The sequence below is a fragment of the Zonotrichia albicollis genome, chromosome 5, assembly GCF_047830755.1.
Source record: "Zonotrichia albicollis isolate bZonAlb1 chromosome 5, bZonAlb1.hap1, whole genome shotgun sequence".
NCBI lineage: Eukaryota > Metazoa > Chordata > Aves > Passeriformes > Passerellidae > Zonotrichia > Zonotrichia albicollis.
Genome location: NC_133823.1, coordinates 61,051,160 through 61,072,495, shown reverse-complemented (window position 1 = coordinate 61,072,495; position 21,336 = coordinate 61,051,160).

Sequence of the window (21,336 nt, the reverse complement as noted above, 5' to 3'; positions counted from 1 at the left end):
CAGATACACTATATATAGTTAAATTGCTAACATGAACCACTGACACCAAAAGTAAATTCACAGAAGATAATTTTAGAATATTTTTTCCAGTGAAATCTGTAACTTGTTTTTTATACTGTGTTTTACAACACAGAGAAAGAGAAGGGAAATGGAATCTATTACAGTGTGGAAAGGGCAAAAAGAATGAGCTTCACATTTTTATGTTTTAGAATTGTAAAATCATAGAATGGTTTGGGGTTGAAAAGTACCTTTGAAAACCACACAGCTCCAAAATTCTGCCATTGGCAGGGACACCTTCCACTAGATCAAATTTCTCAAAGTCCCATCCAGCTTGACCTAGAACATTTCTAATGACGGGGAATTCAAAGCTTCTCTGGGCAACCTGTTCCAGTGCCTGACAATGCTTTTAATTTTAATCTGTTAGGTTTTGTATTATCACAGGTGGCCGTCATTAAAAAAAAAATCATCTTTCTAACATTCACCTTTAAATATTGAAAGGACAAAATAAGGTCACCACCCCCACCTTTTCTGTACTATGCTAGGCAATCCCAAACCTCTCAGCCTGTTCCTCACAGGAGAGGTCTTTCATCATTCTCATTATTTCTCATTATTTTCATGGCATTACTGTGGGTCCACTTTAACAGATCCATGTTTTTATGTCCTGGGTGCCCCCAAGTCAGATGCAGCACTCAAGGAGGCACCTCACCAGAGCAGAGTATAGGGAAAGAACTTCATCCCTCAGCTGGCTGCCACAGTTCTTTTCATGAGCTAAGGATATGACTGGCTTTCTGTCCTGAAAGTGTACCTTGTCAGCAGACATGTAATTTTTCATCTACCAATATCCCTAATTCCTTTCTCAGCATGGCTGCTCCTAATCCATCCGTCTCCCAGTCTGTTGTGATATTGGGGATTTGCCCAATCCAGAAAAGGGTCTTGCACTTTTCCTTGTTGAACTTCATGAGGTTCACGTTATACCAATCCTCAAGTCTGTCAAGGTTCCCTCTGGATTGCATCCCTTCCTTCTAGAATATCAACTGCATCACTCAGTGTCATCCAACCAGTTGCTGAGGCTGTATTTAATCCCTTTATGTCATTGATGAATATATTCAAAAGTATCAGTCCTGACACAAAACCCTGAGGGACTTCACTTGCTATTGATCTCCATTTGGACATAGAGTTAGGAACTGCAACATTGGATGCAGCCATTCAGCCAGTTCCATCCATTTAGAAGTCCATCCATCAAACCAAGAGCAACAATGATTTTGTGTAAGACTGTGTCAAAGCCTTACCAAAGTCAAGATCAAGAAATATTCCTGTGATGTTTTCTATTCTATTCCATTGTGTTCTAACTCTCTTCTATTTCTTTGTGCCTTTCTTGCAAATTGGAGCAACGTTGACTAGTTTTCAGTCAGTGGGGATGTCCCCAGCCTCCTAAGACCATTGGTAAATGATCAAGATATCTGCCATAACACTGACTAGATCATTCAGTACTTTGGGATGAAACCCAAAAGGCCCCATAGATTTAAGACATTCAACAAATTCATGTTGCCTGTTGCAGCACTGAAATCAAGTGAAATCATGGTGAACTATGAGAAATTCTCTGCTTTTGCTTTCCCTCACAGCCAAGGCAGTGTTGGAAGGCATTCCCTGCAGCAGTTTGATCATATTCATGTGTTTCATGATGTAAATGAAAAGAATTGCTCACCGCCAACTGACCAATGCACAGCCAGTCCCCGAAGCATGTCCACCCTGCCAAGCTCTCTACTAAACTTATTGCTCAGCATGGTGTCTTGTGATATGGAATATCCCTTGGGTCAGCTGGGGTCAGCTGTGCCCCTCCTAACCCCTTGCACACCTGCAGCCTACTTCTGGTGAGATGGGGTGAGACACAGGAAAGGCATTGACTCAGTGCAAGCACTGCTCAGCACTTGAGGTAACATCCCTGTGTTATCAGCCATGTTTTTGCACAAACACACAAAACACATCCCCATAGTGGCTGTTCTGAAAAAAAAAGAAAATTCTATCCCAATACAAACCTGTACAGAGGGACAGTATTAAAAGTTTCACTAAAGGCTGCAACCACCACTTTCCCTTCAGCCACTCATGGTTAACCTTATCAAAGATTCTTGTGATTTTTTTTTTTTTTGTCTCATCTATTTAGTTTTTATTTCAGTGGAGGTAGTGTCAGATAAATAGTGTCAGATAAATAGTGTATGACCATAAACTTACATGAAGAGAGGTAAAAAAAGTCCTTTAGAACTTTCTTGTAAGCACGAAAGAATTACAGAGGCCTTTTAGAGAGTACTGTGTTGTCAAGCCACACACATGTAGTTACTGTAAAAAAACCTCTGTAAGAAGAACAAAACTGTAAAATCCACAGACTTAACAGAAATAAAATCCAACATATATATGTAAATGTATAAGTTAAAGTTTGCTGCAAATATCTATCAGAATTTTTTTGTCCTACCTTTGAATTCATGATGTAGATAATTTTTGGGTATATTGATGTACTGAATGGGACACTGTCTCAAACTGGTAATACTCTACGATGTCTTCTTTGCTGCTCAATTGAAGTGATTCTGTCACTTTTACTTCTTTTAAATCATTAAGACTTAATGAAACCTTCTCTTTTCAGACATAAGTATCACAGTCTAGATAATCCACAAAAATTGACCTCAACATGTTTTAAATGTCTTATAAAATTTATATTAACCTTGTTTTCTGAAATCTTATATTGTAAGAAATATTTTTAGACTTCTCATTTGAGAGCTTATGTAATATGTGATTTACTTAGCTACAGGTTGTAATAAATTTTTACTTACATTTCATTTTAGGACGGAGGAAAAACATGCTTTTTCCATGTTGTCTTGGTGTATCCTGTCTTTTTTTACAACATTAGGAGTAGATGTCTAGATAGAATAATAGCTAATCTTCTCTCCATCCTATCCATAGTTAATCCTCCCTCCTCCTGTCTTTGAAAACCCAAACATTGTATTCAAATCACTTATATTTATTGACATTATGAAACTGTTGATACACCCTCAAACTTTTGAAGGTGTACAACTCAAAGAAAAAGAAAACACATCTCTGTTTCATTAGGTACTTGAGAATGTTTGAAGGGATGCTGTCTAAACAATCATTCATTTCATTTTAGTCAGTACTTTCGACAAAGAAGTTTGTATCTGTTGAGTCTAGTGATTGTCAAAATCTAAAGTCTGACTGCTCTTCAGATGTATAAAAACTCTAACAAAGGGTTAGTAGTATTTTGCAATACACAGGGACTTTATCTTTTAAATTTCTCTACTATATTAATAAAGTTACCACAAATGCCACATGAATCACCATTACCATGTAAATGATCGCAAAACTTACCACTAACAAGTATGCCTATGTTTAACGGAGTACGTATATCTCAAACTATTACAGATTATCATTAGCTTTCATTGATACAGGATCAATCAAAAGTGGGTCAACAATCAATACTAACAGTAACCAATCATGTAGCAACAAGCAATAACAGTGACAGCCAAGTAGACATATCCTCTTATAGAAACTTATTTCTGAAGCAACTTATCAGCAATTTAACAACAGGTACAATAGAGTAATTGGGAGACAAATATTTCATCACTATCAAATGAATAAGACAGATTTCAGAAACGGGAAGGACAAGCTGATTGCAGATGGAGATCCAAGCATCCAAGAAGCAGGAGGGCAAACCAAACAAACCCCAAAACCTGGGTACAACAAGGTAACAGACTGAATCTCACTTCAGTGACAATCTGTTTCTGAGTCTGAACTCAGGCAGTGAAAGTCCAAGATTTCATAAAAAGTTAATGTGGAGAATTCAATCTGAGAAAGGAAAAGTAGGAGTAGTGTGGGGAGTTCTCAGAGAGAGAGACTCCTTTTTTGATGAAAATAAATGCCCTGTTATAGAGATGTAAGAGGGCATAGGACATACTACTTAGAGCAGACAGTAGATGCAGTTAATTTTGATTTTTTTAACCTTAACAGCCAGTAGATGATGGCATTTTCTGTTCTTTCAGAGTAATTTTATTTTTCCAGACAGTTTTCCACCCTTTCAGACAATAAGTTGCTGTTACAGTGCCTTGTTTTTTGTGCTTGTCAGTGGTATCTCAGGATGTGTCAAGTCTCTGTGTATCAAGCTGTACTTCAAGGACGTTTATCATTCCTCGGCCGAGTTCCCAGGCCGGCAGTTTCAGCCTGGGAGTCCTTTCTCTGTCAGTCCTTTCTTGTCAGTGCTTTTCAACAGTCATGTTCTTTTCTCAGTAAGTTTCAGCTTCTAACCAAACCATCTCTACAGCTGCTCTCATCCACAATGAGCCAAGCCCACTAAAACACTGACTGAAGAAATAGCTTTCCTATAATTCAGGACGTGTAAAATTGGGGTTTCTCCAAACCTCTTTGGCTATTATGAGAACAGAAATATGAGTATGTATATATCATTATATGAAGGACAGTCTCAAATAAGTTTTGATTTTGACATTTTCTTTTTGGAACATGTTATGATGCCCACTAGACAAGGGCATGTGGAAAACAGCAGGTAACATGCTGGAAACTAGTGAAACTAGATGCTAGCATCTATTGTGCTTTAGTAGATTTTTATTTTTAAGGGGGACTATTTGATTACATTTTACTTGCAAGGTTTACATTCTGAAAAACCTGACTACCAGTATCCTGGTGACTGTACATAACACAAATTTATTGAGCGTGGTAGAAAGACATCTGTTTTCTTTTGTGTTGCTTGTTCTCTCTGTTATCAGGAATTCTTTCAGAAACAGAAAGTGGTTGTGGAGTCCTTCTTTTGCCCCATGTGAAAGGGAATCAAACACTCCTGTTGGCTGACTGCTGCCTCTAAGCCACAAGTGCACAATTTGGGCCTTGGTGTCTTTTCAGATTCCCTTCTTTGTGATGCATTGTCGTCCCCAGGTGCCATTGCTGACACTGACTTGCCCGTGGCTATACATTCCTCATACACACAGTTTGACACAAAAACTATTGTCTGTTGCAGGTCTGTTCTTCACAAACATTAACTACATTTTGTCTTATTGGAAAGGTACAATGTGCCTTCAGGTTCCTTTTACAATTCTGTGCAGTTGTCAGCAGCATTTTTGTATTCTCTTTTGTTTAGTAAGAAATACATTTATAAAAACCAAAACATGTCTAAGATGTACATGGAGATAAAATATGTACCAACACAAAAGGAAAATAAAAATATTTTTCTCTACTTTGGAGTTTATGAGCAGTAGAATTTCAGTTTGTTCAGAAAACTATTTTGAAGCAGAACCCAGTTGTATCATTTGTATCAATATTATTAATGCAACTTGACTAGATATGAGTTTGGAAATGTTCAGATAGTAAGATAATATTTTCAAATGGAACCTGTTTTGTGATAACTAAAGGCTAAAACTGCTGACTTGTAAACTTGGTTCTTGCTAATGTATCCTCATTATAGGAGAACAGACATAAAAGGAAGACTTTCCAGCAGAGACATTCACACAATACCTTATTAAGAATTTTTAGAGCTAGATTTGTCAGAGAATTGGTATTGTGTGAGAAGTTATGTTGCAATAGCATATTACCAACAAATCAAATTTTATAAAAAAAATTACACCTCAGCCTTCATTTAATGTTATGTGCAAGGCTTCCTATTAGGATGGAAAAGAAGTATAAAATAAGTTCATAATCTTTATTTTTAAAATAAATAACATTTTTTGCTAAACATAATATTGTTCACTTATTTCACCAGCCCTAATTATCATATTACATCAGCAGGATTCTTGTTCTTTCTTATTCTTTTTGTCTTCAATCTGGAAAAAGCTTTAAAATTCAGAAGTAGTGCATATTTATTGCATTAAGAAATTTGGCAAATCTAGCAAGGGGTTTGTTGGCATTCTAAACTGCCTTGTTAATTATATTCAATTACATTATTATATTTTCTTGAAGAGAAACTAATATTATAATAGAAACTGAGTGTCCTTCCACTCATCAACAAATGAGCTTGTATACAAAAGAGTCCTTGACAATGTTTTCTTTTCATTACCAATTGCTAATTAGTCCACTGAACTTGTCTATGTGTGTTGCTGTTGTCATGCTTGAGTGCCCTTGAAAAAATCAAGTAGCAAGCATATATGTTTGATGTCTGATAATTAGGTAATGTTGTACTCATTTGAAATAATTGGTCTGGAAACACATAATTAGTTATTATTCTGAAAGTGTTAGAGGTACTGAGCCTAAGTGCACCTGATTTTTTGGTGAGCTGATTCCAGTTAGGCCTTAGTTGAAAGGATGTCTTGCAGAAGTTGGTAAAACTAAGCACTGTTGCATGGGACAAAGGTGAGGGAAATATTGGCTCTAAACAGAAGCAGAATGGTTGATGGCTTCCTAACTCTGACTTCACTAAGATCAAGTGAAAAGTTTCTTGTCTCTCATGAAAATGTCTCTTTCTCTGGCTTTTACTTCTTCTATGTCCTCCTTGGATAAAAGGGAAAAAAAAAACCTTACTAAGCATCAAATAAATGGACATGCCTTCTTGCAGTGATCACTTCCAGATTTTCCTCTCCTTGTTTTCAAGCTTGCATCATCCATTTTTTCCTATGTTATTTCCCTATTATTTCTCCTATTACTCTTACTTTCCACTTTTATTTTCCTTGGTCCCATTCTTTTTCCTCATTCTCTCTGTTCACACCATACACATACATTTGTGATCAAATTTTTTTCTGCTAGCGGTGAATCACTTTAGTCTTATCTCAAAAGAAGAGAGATTGAGATGAGCTATGAGGAAGAACTTTTTTCAGTGAAACACTGGAACAAGTTACCTGGAGAGAGGGTTCATGCCCCATCTCTGAAACTCTCAAAAGTCATTTGGGAAAGGGCTGTGAGCAAGCTGATCTAGTTAAGTCCCTGCTCATTGTTGGGGAATTGAACTTCAAGTCTTCCTTTGTACTGAAACCATTCAATGATTCCAAGTAAAGTTTGTGGAAAAATAAGAAATTGCAAAACAACTGGCAGCAACTGTACTGAGTTTAATAGATTGTATATGATACACTATATATGTGATATATATGTCTTACATTACAAAGTATATGACAAATTACACATTGTATATTAATTATTATTTGCTTATGTTAGCTTCAAATAATCCATTTCAATTCATCTATGTGGAAAGGCAGAAAGTATTTTTGTGTTGTGTATAACTACGAAGAAAGAAGAACTGATGATCATGACACATAGAGATGCATGTAAAAGACTGAAATGAGGTTAGTATAAACCTTGCTTTTTTAAAATATTTGTAAAATGGGTTTTTTTTGTCATTTTTATACAGCTTGTCATGGCTATAAATAACAATAGTTATAGATAATCTGTGCTTCTTCTGTACTGATATTTATTTGGAAAATCAATATATTAACCATTAGTTATGTGTTATGTTTGTGGGAGATTTTGGTAATTCATAGTTTAGCATTTAAGAGAAGAAAAAAATGCACAAATCTCCAGTTTGTAAACATACTTTCTTACAGAAGAGGTAACTAATAGTCAGCAATATTTGCACGTGTTTGTGGATGATATGCATGCAGTAGATCCCTGTGAAGCAGTAGCAGCTAGGAGCTTGATCAAGTATACGTGGAAATCCATGGTATCTTACATTTACTAGAATGACTTTATCACTCTTCCCTAACTGAATTGATTTTAAGTCTTAGAGTTGAATTGAGGACATAAACTCCATCAGCTTTATCTACCAGCAGGTAGACTGCCTTTGCCAGTGGAAAATGAACTGTTTGCAGATCAGATAAGTGCTAAAACATCTCCTTATCTTAGGGTACCAACAAGTCATAAAACTAGCATAATTTGTCTTATTTCTTGTACCAAATAAATACAGCCCTATGTATGAATCACTGAAAAACCTCAAGGTGTATTAAAATTCTCTGATACATAAACCACAGACCATCTAGTATGTTTGTAAATAAACATGATGTTAGATGAAAGGGGTTTAAATATATAAAAGGGTCACAAGTATTTTAGCAAAGTTATTAAAGAATGATACTATCAGCTACACAAATTTCACACCTAGAGGATGCATCCTGCAGCCTTAATTTTATGCAGAAAAATATTAGAAATTCATACGTAGGTACCGAACACTATGAAACACCTTTCATAATAGCTTTGAGGCTGAATATTTTATTTTTCTATTTTGGTAGAGGGATAAACTAATATGGAATTAATGACATAACATTGAAAATACAGGATCCAGTTCTCACTTTGTAAAACATACCAAAAATCTGGGCTTAGAAGACACCTGCAAAAATATTCTGAGAAATCGGGGCCCTGAGTGCACAGATGGGCCTTAATATTCAGGAAGGATGTTTGCCCTATTTAGCCTCCCCTGAACACCGCCCTAGACACACACATGCACATCCACACACACTCCCAGTGTTCAGAGGCTGGAGTTAAGCTCAAATGTGAATGTCACATCCCTGCCTGAGCCCTGCCATGGTGTCCCCTGGCTCAGCCCTGCTCTGCCCCCCTGATGTGCTGACTCTGCTCCCCAGACGTTCCCTGACCTCGCTCATCACCTCCCTCTGTCCAGTGCTGATTGTGGCGGCTGTGGCCGTCCTGCTCCGCTCTGCTTCTCTCTCAGGGCGGCACAGCCCTGCCTGCCCTGCGCCACCGTCCCATCCCTCAGGGCCAGCCCTGCTGCTCCCTGACAGCCACTGCCTTATTATTGGAGAAAAGAAAGATAGCATTTGTTTATCAAACTAGAAGGAACTTGACCATTATCTAAACAGAAAGGCATTTCTCATTTAATCACGCATGTTGACTAAGGTATAAAATTCTATAGAAGTTCAGATTACATGTTGTATATGTTTTAAATTCCAATTTTTAATTTTTTCCTGGTTTTTTATTTTTAATAATTATTATTGAACTAGCCATAGGAACCACATACAAAATTATTTTCCTTTATCACTTATATTTCTGAAAGCCCTGTGAAAAAAATGTGGTAGCACAAGATTACGTATTCAAGTGTGTAACCTCACTAAATCCTGTAGTCTTTCTTATTCAGGATCAAACTAAATGGTTGTCATACTGTTCTCTGTCCTCATGAAATCTATTAAATAGCTTTTATCATGTAAGTAGTGTGGAAAATAAAATATGATTTAATCTGTCTTTTCAAGGATAAGTGTGAAAGTTAGTAATAAAATACAGAAATATCATTCTCCTAGATTGTACATTTGTCTAGGAAATAGATAAAGCTTTGATGACTATGCAGAAATTGTGAAACATGTTATAATGTAAATATGACAAAATCAATAGCCATTCTAAAGCGAACTGCATGAAATCTAGATCAACACTGACAGGCAAGAACGCCTGCTCTTTTTGCACTTGAATGTGATAAGAACTTAAACTTATATTTAATTTCATACAAAATGCTTAATTTTACATAATTTAGCATGTCTGACACTAATTACACAAGCATTAGAAGTGTTCTTTCTTGAGTCAAGAGTTTGCCCAGGGCAGTGTAGAAGTTATTCCACATGTCTTCATGAATAAGATTTTGTGCTGACTTACCTGCATTTACTACTCTTTCAATGCTTTAATGTTCTTAATAATTTCAAGGCCTCCAAATATAAAATATAGACAGCATTTAAAAGTTCAATTCTAAAAGATGACAATAAAGAAAATAATTTGATTTTCCTGAAGTGCCTGCATACACTAGACTGTCACCCATTTCTCACTTCTCAGTATCAAGCTCTTCTACTGGAAAAATAAATCATATCTAATATGCAATGTATCATGCAGTGTCAATTCAAACTCTTTGGTTCAGAAATATACCTGTTTACATGAGTCTCTGTTCTTTCTCCTTCATTGCCCAAGTTTGCATGCTGCTGTGGCTGACACCAAAACATACAGCAAATGTATCAAAAATCCTCATATATAATTTTTAAGCAGAGTTTTACTTTCTGTTCAACAAATATAAAGGCATATCCTTTACATTTAACGGCAAAAAATATCCAGAGAGGAACATCCTATGCTCTTTTGTCCTTCTTAGGGCAAAAGATGGTCTATTTCATTTGAAACACTGCCCTCAAAACATTGCCCTCAAAATATCTAGCCATTTTTCTCCTTTCATGTCTTGAAGACCTTTTGGCTGTGCCAGGTACGAATCAGATCCCTGAACTAACTGCCAGCCTCTGCACTTGGGCTCCTTAAAGAGAAAAGCCATCTGGTCTTCTACATTCTTCTTGCATCCTAATATGCCAAAATAATATCTTGCCAAAATCCTTATTCTTCAATATCCTTGCTTTTGCCTTTGTCTTGGATGAAATAAGCTGTTGACCCTGGCTGGGTCCCAAGCACTCACCAAAGCCTCTCTCTTACTCCCCTCTGCAGCTCGAGAGGGAAGAGAAAATATAACAGAGAGTTCATGAATGGAGATAAGGACAGAGAGAGATCACTCACTGAATACCATGATGGGCAAAACAAGCTGGAATTAGAGTTATTAACTGAATTTATTACACACAAAAACAGGTCAGGATAATGGGGAGAAAAACCAAAATCTCTTCTGCACTGACTTAGGAGTTGTTCCTCTCACATATTCTCGCCCCTCATTTCTCTGGCCACAATTATAACTACACAATAATATTTTTTTTTTTTTTTTTATTGTTCTTCTTCAATATGTTTTCACAAGGACCTTAACTGATTTCTGACTGGCCAATCATTGACCCACAGCCATCTTTGGGCCTACAAATGATTGGCTCTGCTGGACATGGAGGAAGATTTCTCCCCATTACCAAAACTTGGCCATGCAAACCCTGTCTATCAAAATTGTTCAAAAAAGGGTGAAGGAAGTGGTCTGGACAATGAAATTCCACATTTTAATAATAATAACAAAAATAAAAATAACAATAACAATGTATAATAACAGTTATTATTATTACTACATCTTGATTACTGATTTATCCTCCTTGATAACTAGGATTTGCTGGTGGTGGTGCAGAGCTGCTCTGCATTTTGTGAGTGAAAGGACTCTAATGACCTTCTTGGCTAGGTGAAGAGGGTGAATTCAGGCAGAATTGCTATCTCATATGTCCTTGACCAATAACAAATATAGTAAAGGCATAAGCAATCCACTAAAGTCAGATGAAGCAATAAAAAAAGTAATTGAAACTATGGTGGAACAACATAATAATTAATGTAAATGAGACTGCCCAGATATGGCTTTTTGTCTGTATCAGGGACAAAAAGTTCAGTCCCTCTAAGGCTCCCAGCTTGTGAGTTTGTGCATACATTAGCTTCAGTGATGTCATGGTTTGAGCCTGGCACAGAGCCAGTGCCCCCCATGAAAATGCCTCACCCTGGTGTCTGCTGTGAGATGTGACCAGGAATAAGCAAAACAGGCTCCAACTTAAACATAAAGGACACTTTATTACTTAAACTACAGGAAAAATAGGGAAAGACCATAAGGAAAAAGAAGAAAAGAATTGAAAACCTTACAAAACCACTTTCCTCCTCCCCACTCCCTGACTTTCTCAATCCAATACATTCTCTCAAAAACACCAACTGCCCAGCCCGGCACGACACTTTAGTATACTCAAACTGCAGTTCATGAAGAGGAAAGGAGTCCTTCTTGTTCCATAGGCTTCTCCTGGAAACACACTGAAACCTCGGATGCTTCCTTGTCACTTCGGCACCGCCCGGGAAAAAAAAAAAGTCCTTTTGCCGCTTGTGACATGTTCCTTCCATGCCCAGTGCTCTCACCACTGAGACATGGCCAGAGCTGCTTTTAGGGTTGTCTTTCAAGGATGCCTTGTCTCACTCCAAAAAGGCACAGTCTCTGCTTTTGGGACATCTGTCCCCCCCATATTTTTCCAACCCCCTGGGGCCGGGGGGTCCTCACGAATGAACCCTCCTGGTTTTGAGGCACTGCCTCCCCCTAAATGCAGTCTGTGTCACAGGAACAACTGAGTCCATGGCTACAAGAAAAAGTCCAGCCAAAAGGCCACTCCAAATCATCTCTCCCCATCCAATCATCTCCACATTCTTCGGGCCAAGGTCCTTGTCTTATCTCATCTCCTATCTCCCTTCTTATTCAGCTTCGAGGAGGATTAGCATTTTTGCAAGGCCCCAATCATGCAAGGAAGGGTTAAAAGTTTTCAGTCTCTGTCGGTCCGGAGCGACTCCCACGCACGCTGCCCACACGCTGCCGCTCCGGCCGGGCACTCTCCCTCCTTCTCCTCCTGGCTGGCTGCTCTCCTGGGGGGGGGGGGGGGGGGCTGGCTGCCCGAGGGCTGACTCTCTGGGATCTTCCACCCTTCCATCCTCGAAGCCCCCCCGAAGCCCCCTCAACCCCATCTCTGTCCAGGCCCCGGGCCTACCGCATGGCCGGCCCCTCCCCCGCCCAGCAGCAACAGGCTGGGCGGGGGAGAGAGATCTGAACTCCTCGCCGCGATGTCCAAAAGAGGGCAAGTGCCCTGCTTTTAACCCCTGTGTATTCTCGGAGGTGTGTCCAAACCCCACTGGCTACACCAGGTGTCAGTATCAAACCCAAAACCTTCATTGGTTTGACCACAGCTTCTCAGAATTCCCACTCCTTCCTGGTCAAACCACAACAAGTGACCAAAATAAGAATGAAATACATTTAAAATAAGTATGAGCCCATTAGAGGAATGGCAGAGCCAAGACGGATCTTTTGCTAACTTTTATAATGGAGAAGCAAATTAAAATTCCAGTGTATAGCTGTTGTTCTATTTTTCTGAAAAAAGAATAAAAAGAGTACATGAGGTTACTGAAATGAAATACTTATATGATTTCCAGTAAGGTTCCAATGATTATTGCTCTGTTATAATCTCATTATGTGTATTTTCAATAAAATTAAAGTAGAAGAGTAAATAAATCTTTGTTGAGCTGAATCTTTTAGAGAAAAAGACAAGTGAAGACAAAAAAGGAAGTTGACATGCCATGTTAGAATGGCCAATGTTTCAGATCATAATGGTAATTCATTAATTTTAAAATATGGTTCGCTGGGCCTACTGCTATGTGGAAGGCAAGAAATAATTTTATAAAACCTCTTGTAAATATATATGAAGGTGACAAGTCAAGTGAGTTTTTTGTTAAATGCTAAGCTAAAGAAATCTGTTTGTTTACCATAGATTAAGTAAAAGAGGACAGTCACAAATACCTTTAAAGAAAAACAAGAAGGCAGACCCTATTCTAATAAAATAATACATTTACTTAAATAGATTACAGAATCAAAGCACCAGAGTTTTTTCACAAAACACAGGAAAAATATATTAAGATAGAATTGCAATTGTTTTCACTTAGTAAATGTATGCAACATGAACTTTATTGCATTCATAATTTAATTTTAAAAAATTCACAATATGAAATTATTCTGTTTCAAACAGTCTCCATCAGTAAACAACAGATGTTCACAATTATATGTTAAGCTGTATAAGTAGCTCTTCAGGATATAAATGTAAGTGAAATTCTGTACCGGCGAAGGGCAACTGTATTTCTCAGTGGTCCCTCACCTGAGAAAATAAAATTAGCATTCACTAGGAAGCAGTCCATTTTTCAGAACAACCAAAGCATTCTGAATCACACAGTGGAAGTGATCATGTTTAGTATCTAATTATGTTTTGTGAAGTGTGTTGCACAAATATCCTTTAGGCCAGGAGCACAGACAAGGTTTTTGAAAAGACCAAAGTAATTCCTGAAAAATAATGAAATCCCAATCTACTAGTGGGGCAAAAAAACAAGTATATGTACCCTCATTACCATGGTTTGTGGGTGATAACTCCTGAAAAGTGCAACAGTCAGAGGTATTTTATGCTGTCCCATAGGTTCTTCATACTTCAACTTTGGCTTACAGTAAAATAATTTCTACAAGTTTGGCATGTGAGAATCACATACTATATTAATAATCAGATGCAATAAATTACACTATATTTAATGACAATAACCATCCCCTTTCTGTAGACACTTTTTTCATACCATAAATTTAGCTCAGTATTTCCATTTTTGCCCTCTGAGCATTACTTTCCAAGTATATGCCTTTATTTCACTGCTCAATTGATAAGTGAGGTTCACTCAAGTCTCATTGCAACAAACTACCATTTAAAAATGAAGTCATTGGGAATTAAATTGGAGCTTAATTTCAAGCTCAAACTAGAATTCAGTCCGAATAAACCCACATGAGCTCAGAAGCTTTTTCAGATGGGGGCCTGAACACTGAAAGTGCTTTCATTCAGTTCTTCCTGCTTTGCTTCCACTTTTATTCAAGTAAATAGATATGTCCCAGCTCCTAGATACTTCTTAATAACAGCTGACTTAAAGACAACATTTCTGTTTCCAAACAATATTTGAATTTACAATTTTTTTTATTCTGCATTTTCTCAGAACAGATTCACACCAAACTGTCATTTATTAATTTGTTGCACAAGCTGTAGTACACTTACTCAATGTACCATTTGACTGAAAAAAAATTTATCTTTTTACAAAAGAATATTATTCTGAACCTATTCACATCAGGTGTACCTTTTCAAGGAATCCAGGATCAAAAGTGTCTCTTGGTTTGTTTTCTGTTAAATCAGAATATTAGTTTATATTCATATGGGTAAATTCTGTTGCACATAACTCAACTGATTTACTCTCAATTAAAGCTGTGTTTTAAATAAATATATAATTATATAAAACCTTCAAAAAATAATCAGTTAAACTAATAAAATATCTACTTAGTAATATAAAATGTATGCACTTCTTTTATATCAACTCTGGCTGTCTGAAAGCATTTTAAAAAGCATAGGAAATATTAAAATATTCTGGATCTAAATTTAAAGAGATCATGCTGAAAACTTCCATCCTGTAGGTGCACAGATAAATTTCCTTTGCTTTTGCTCCACCTCAATAGTAGGGTTTTTCTATGAGAAATATGTCTATGCTTAGAAATGATACTCAATTTTGTGTTTGTCTGTACTAAAATCTTTTCCACAGGTAATAATTTGTACTATAGTTTATACCAAAATCTCTCAGAAGTTGCAGAAAAATGATTCAATGTTTTTATTTCTTTTGTCTTTGCATCTCTGAATTCTTTATCTCTAAAGTGTATGTTTTAAGTACTTATGAAAGGCACCCATAGTAGTTATCCTCCATACACAAATGAATTCAACAGTAATATCAAAGAGACTCTCTGACACATGAAACTGGAACTGAAAAATTTAAGGCATAATACAAAATATTAAATAATGCATATTTGGAGAAAATATAGTGTTTTTCATGGACGGAGGTGTAATTCTGAAGGAGGAGAGTTCAGATTCTGAGACTTTTTCAAATTTATTCATGTGATTTTGACCAAGGTTCTTGATGTCTTGTTGGCCAAAGCCCCCATCAGAAAAATGGAAGTAATTTTATTCCTCCTACCAGTTTGTCTTTTTAGATTATCAGATATTCAGTACAAAGGTTGCTTATTATTATGTACAATGCATGGAAATCAAGATCCTGATTCAGATTTGGCTGAGACACTGCTATTATGCAAATTAAAACCCCACTGAAGATGTTTTAAGAACAAAAATTCCAAGGATTAGTAGGCTCATAATTTTTTGGGGGGGAAATAAAATTACTTTGCTTATGCTGCATCACATTTGAGATTCAATTTCTACATTTTCTTTGTAGATTTATTTTCTGAATTTTTTAGAAATGTTGAATTAAGACTTGAAAAAATGTGTTTATTGCATCTCTTGCAGTACTTATGCTTTTGATTTACCATTCTTCACTAAGAGTTAATGATGTAGGAGTAAACAAAAAAGTGTGAGGATGATAACATAATGTTATCTATATTTTTAAATTGTTATTTTACTCCTTCATCTGGTAATGAATAGTCAAACTCCCGAGTTGTATGATCCACTCAAAATATCATGCAGAGAAGGAGGACCATAATTGTGATGATTTGAGCAGAGGAGATTTTCCTGTCAAAGACACCTTCTGTTTCACAGATGGAGATTAGACTGGATGCCTCATATCTCTGGAACAGACAAGACAGAATGAAAATGCCAGGGACAAGGAAGTGGAAAGCTGAGGTAGACTTTGGACACCACAATCTTTCTCTACCACTCTGACTATTAAGGACTCCAAGAGAGTCAGAAGTCATTGGTTTAAATAACAGTTGTAAATATTATCCTGGGTAATATGTTTGTTTGCACCAGCATTGTGACTGGACATGAACGTCATGAACATAGATGTATGCATGTATATATTATTTCAAGTTATGGAACTCATATGATTCCTACACAGAACTAAACACACCTTTTCCTCTCTTTACCATATTACTCAGTCTTATGTAATCTTCATGGCTAAGCAAATACAGTGTTAGAAAATACAGGTAACACTCTTCGTGATTACAGTATTTTAGCACACATATTTGACTTGGAGACAAGCTGATGTGAACTATATGCAGATCATCCTACTAATAATGAATAATTTTCATGCATGTACCTATACTATAGAAACAGAAATAACTTTTAATTTTGTTGGTTGTGGTACTTTTAATCAAGAATAATGGTAGTACAGGGAAAATTATGCATATCTATATATCTATGCATTTTCCACATATGTGCGCATTTGTCCTATGCAAAATTTGACCATATGTTATAATGTCGTAGTGATGTCATGTGATCTTTTAAAAATATGGTGATGCTCTGAAAATACCACTCTAAAAGTACTTTTCTCACCACTGTATTTCTTATACATTGTCTTCCTCTCAAATAAAATTAGTCAGCTTGTATAAAGAGATTAATTACCTTTTGCAGAATGACTGCAAATCCCTGCAAATTCTTTCAAAGTGAGGTACCAAGGATAAGATAATTTTTTGCTGAGTTCAAGTCTTCTGTTTTTTCTCTCTGAGCAATAAAAAACAAAGTCAGTTTTATTATGTAATTTTCCTTTAAACATGTGGATGGCTACAGAAATCATAAAAAAAAAAATCTTTTTTAGGAAGGATTATCAAACCTATCATTACCTTTTTTTTTTTTTTTCCATCCTTAAGGAGTTCTGGTATTTCTGGGTAGTTCTTACTTCACATAATTTTATAGATTAATGTTTGTTGTTAGATATTATATGTTTTATGTTATAGAACATGTTATGGTTTTTAATTGTGACTTGTACATAGACTTTCAGGTAAAAATCATCTTTCTGTTGTGAATCTGTTTATTAGTATCTTATGCATCACATTTTTGACTCTTCTTAACTTTTCCTCTGAATTATCAATAAAACATACACTATATAGTGCTTTGATTGAAACATACAGCTCCAAAGTGCTGATGTCTTTCCTGTAAATTATAAGGAATAAATCAAATTCTCAATAACATATGAAAGTGTAGTCTATATTTAAAATTATTAAAAAAAAAAAAAAAGTAAAAGGGAAACTTGAACTGTAAGAAGTGGAAGTTAATTACTTAGAGACAATTTTTGTGAGCTTTGGGGTTTTTAATACTCTCATGGGATCAAATGAACTTGTCACCCCTTATGTAACATCACATCTGCTTAAGAAAATAAAAGAAGTTATTATGAGACAGTTTTTTGCAATGTATGAGTCACCCTGTCCTCATGGACTATTAAATGCATTTGAAGAGTAACTTTTTAAGATTTGGTGAATGTATTTTGAACAGTCAACAAAACTGATACATACTTAAAATGAAAAATTCAGTCTTGCAACTTCAACATATTCTCTTATTCTCCTAAGGTGAGTGCCCTGCTAAGGACAGATTTTTGCTGAAGCTCTCAGTTATGGAGGAAACAAAGTTTATACTAACAGACAGTGGTTGGAGTTTCCACTACTAATGCTTTTAGGAGGACAAAGCTATGGCAAAGTAGCTGAAAATAATAGATTGCCTTCATTGTGACCGCATGGTATTTCAGCATTCAGCATTTTTGGTTTAGATTGACTCTGTTCAGACGTAAAGATACATGAGAGACAAAAGATAAAGGAGTAAACCTATTGTTACAATGGTCAAATAGTTGAGAGGCGCAGACAGATCTTTGCATCAATTAATAATTAAAAGCATATAGATATTGCTCAAAAGCATGGAAGATCCATCACGTATCCTTCTACACAGATAATTCGATGGAAGCCAGCCACACACTTTAAAGTGAATCTCCCAGAAACCCTCAAGACTTGCCTTTGTACTGCGGTGCAGCTTCAGTAGGCATGAGCTGGATCCCTTTCAGACCAAAGTAAAAGAGCAAAACTAATGCATTCTAGGTTGGAACACAGATAATGTCTGTGGGACCCACCTACATATGATTCAAAGTCAGAAGCTCCTGCAATATATACACTGTGCATTTCAGCTCTTTAGCTTATTTCCAGTCATGTACTTTTCATGTTCCATTACTTGCTAATGTATACAGAGCCACTGGCTCCATCTGGCTTGAAAGTATCTTGACTCATAATATATCAGTTGTTTGGAGTAAGGCAAGAATTTAATAAATGTGAGTTTCTTTGGTCAGAGAAATGTTTGCTTTTCATGGCACCATCAAATTTCTATTTCATGAATATGACATCATAAAATACATCTGCTTAAAAAGAGTTGCAACTTACAGGATGATTATGGCATTCATTAAAATGATCTGTGTAGTCAGCAGTCTTTTTTGAAGATTTTTTTAGAGTATTTTAGTGGTCAGTGGTTTAGTTGTGGGGGTCATCATTAAAATATCATTGGCTGTCACATAGCTGACAGGGCAATTTCTTGTTTGAAATGAAACAGAAGTCTTTCAAACACAAAGAGCCAGTGACTGCTGACTCTTCAAATGGGGACCTGATTATTTTACTGTTTTGATTATGTAGCACATTTTACAGTGTATGGTTTAAGAGAAGAGATTTGTTTACACATCGGTCATTGAAATTAGGTGGAGTAGTGGATAAATGCTCTTAAAACCTCACAAAGAGATATATTATCATCTCTTTTGCTCAGTAATAAGGCCTAAAAAAGGACACAAGATTTATGAAAATACAAGCATAAAGCTGAGAATGAATTTTTCTCATTATACACTTCATGCTGTTTAACTAGTTTTGTTTAGCCTATAGGAATGAATAGGAATATTCACATTCACAAGTAAAACATAACTTTGTATTTTAGACCTTTCTTTCAGAAATTGTATGTAAGTCTACCTAATCTATTAATTTGTATATGAGATGCCATATTTATCCTCTTAAAGGTACCATTTCTTCCTCTTACTTTGCCTGACTGTGCCAAGTTATTTTATTTTTCTGTCACGAAAGATACTCAGATAATTTCTCCTTACTATATATGAGGGCATAAAGAGTCAGTCATTTAATTGTGCTATGTAAAATGGCATGTGCAGTTTCTGAAACAATTGTAACCAATAGGAGAATTATATTGAATATTACATAATATCTGAAGTCTCAATTGAAAATAAACAGATTCCCTCTGAGTGAGTGAAGCAAAATAAAATGCTGGCAAAGGAAATCTCAATGTGTCTGGAGGACAATTTGTTATGGGGGAATTCAATCTTCTTCATAAGCTTGACATTTTTTTCCAGAACTATCCTTTTTTTTAATTGGTGGTCAAATACTCTGAGCGCTCCAGCCAAGAATCCTTTGGCAGAAAGCAGGCTCAAAAATATCGAAACTAGTTGATTACATCAATTTCAAAAATATTTTGCACATTATAAACTTGTTTATAATTTTTAAAGTGTTTTACATAGGAAATAATGATGGGAAGGATGTCTAGGTAGAGTGGTCTGCACTACATTTTTAAAATGTAGTGTGTTTTAGTATCTATAACCTGATTCTTAATTTTGTGTTCCAATATTTTACTGTGTTTCTCTAAAAGATTTTTGATAACCCTAAGCCTATTCAGATCCACTTGAGGTTCTATATTTTAAAATTAAAATTTATAGTTTCTTTCTTTTTCTTTTCTTTCAACATTTATTTAATCCATTAATTAGTTGATAAGGATTTGTAGAATGTGAAGGAAAGGAGTAATAAATACTACTATACTGCTTGCTTTTGTTGCAATTTGCATTATAACCAGCATATGCATCTTTGCAACCAATGTTCCATTTGCAAAATATCCCCATAAGGTTTCTGTGAATCAGGATTTTACAGCACAGCACAGTAAATTTATCATCAGTTCTACTTCTCTCATCTGCTTCTGAGGGAACAGCATACAAATGTGGGGTTTTTTTGGATAAGTTATTCTAGTGTCTAAGGGAACTGCAATATAGACTCTCCAAGCAATGGTAAAGCCTATTAATATCCTTTCTGGAAGAAGCATATGCTATCTTTGGACATGATCAGCTGAGAACTGCACTGACAAAAAAAAAAAAGAAAAAGGTACGATCCTTAATCTTGTCTCAGTGAAACACATCACAAAGTAAGTAATATATATGCTTGTAAGAAATGCATATTCTGATCCCTTTTGGAAAAAAAGCAAAACAAAACAAAAATCCCCAACAAAAAAGCTTTTCTATGTAGAAAAATAGTGTTCATGATATGCAAACTAATGCTTCTTTCGTTTTTCCTTATAGAAATCAATAATCCAGCAGCAGCTTTGAGATCACTGTAAGCTTTGCACAGAAGCTGATTAAAAGTGAAATTGGTATAGTTAAAATGAAACCAAATAAGATGCCTTGTACTGGGGTATTTTAGCAGAATAGGAAAAGAACTATTATTTTCCTCCTTGTGGAATAAACAGAATGCATAATAAGCACTTGCAACATTGCATGGAATCGATTTAACTGGAGAACAAATACATTTATTACTCACTTGTGGCTTTGACTTCAGCTGAATTAAGAGGCGCTCTCATTACTTGTGGAATGCAATTGCTGTTCCATAAGTGTCTAGGCACCCTAATGTGTGTGTATACTAAGCTCTGAACTTCATGAAAGAAATTCTATTAATCTTATCTCTAGACTTACTCATAAAAAATAAGTATATAAAATAACACAACTAATGATTATTTGTCAGGTTCAGTGTGCACTGACACAAAATCTCATCAGCAGTAAAAGAACAGTAGGATATTTTCCCAATATATCTATATTAAATTTAATCTTAACTGAAAAGCAGTATTACTTCATGCTTCCACAGTGACCTCTGAGGAAGAACCCTGTCTTTCCATACCATTTATCATGTACTATGGCCTCACTATCAAAGCATTTTAGAATGTGACCATTTTTAGCTGATATTTCACATTGCTATCAGATACAGAGTTTCTCAGCCTGTGCTCTGAGACAACCAAAGCTGTTAGGACATTCAAGTCTGATGCAAACCAGAATCATTCCCTCAGTGGTGTTCTAGAGGATTACAGG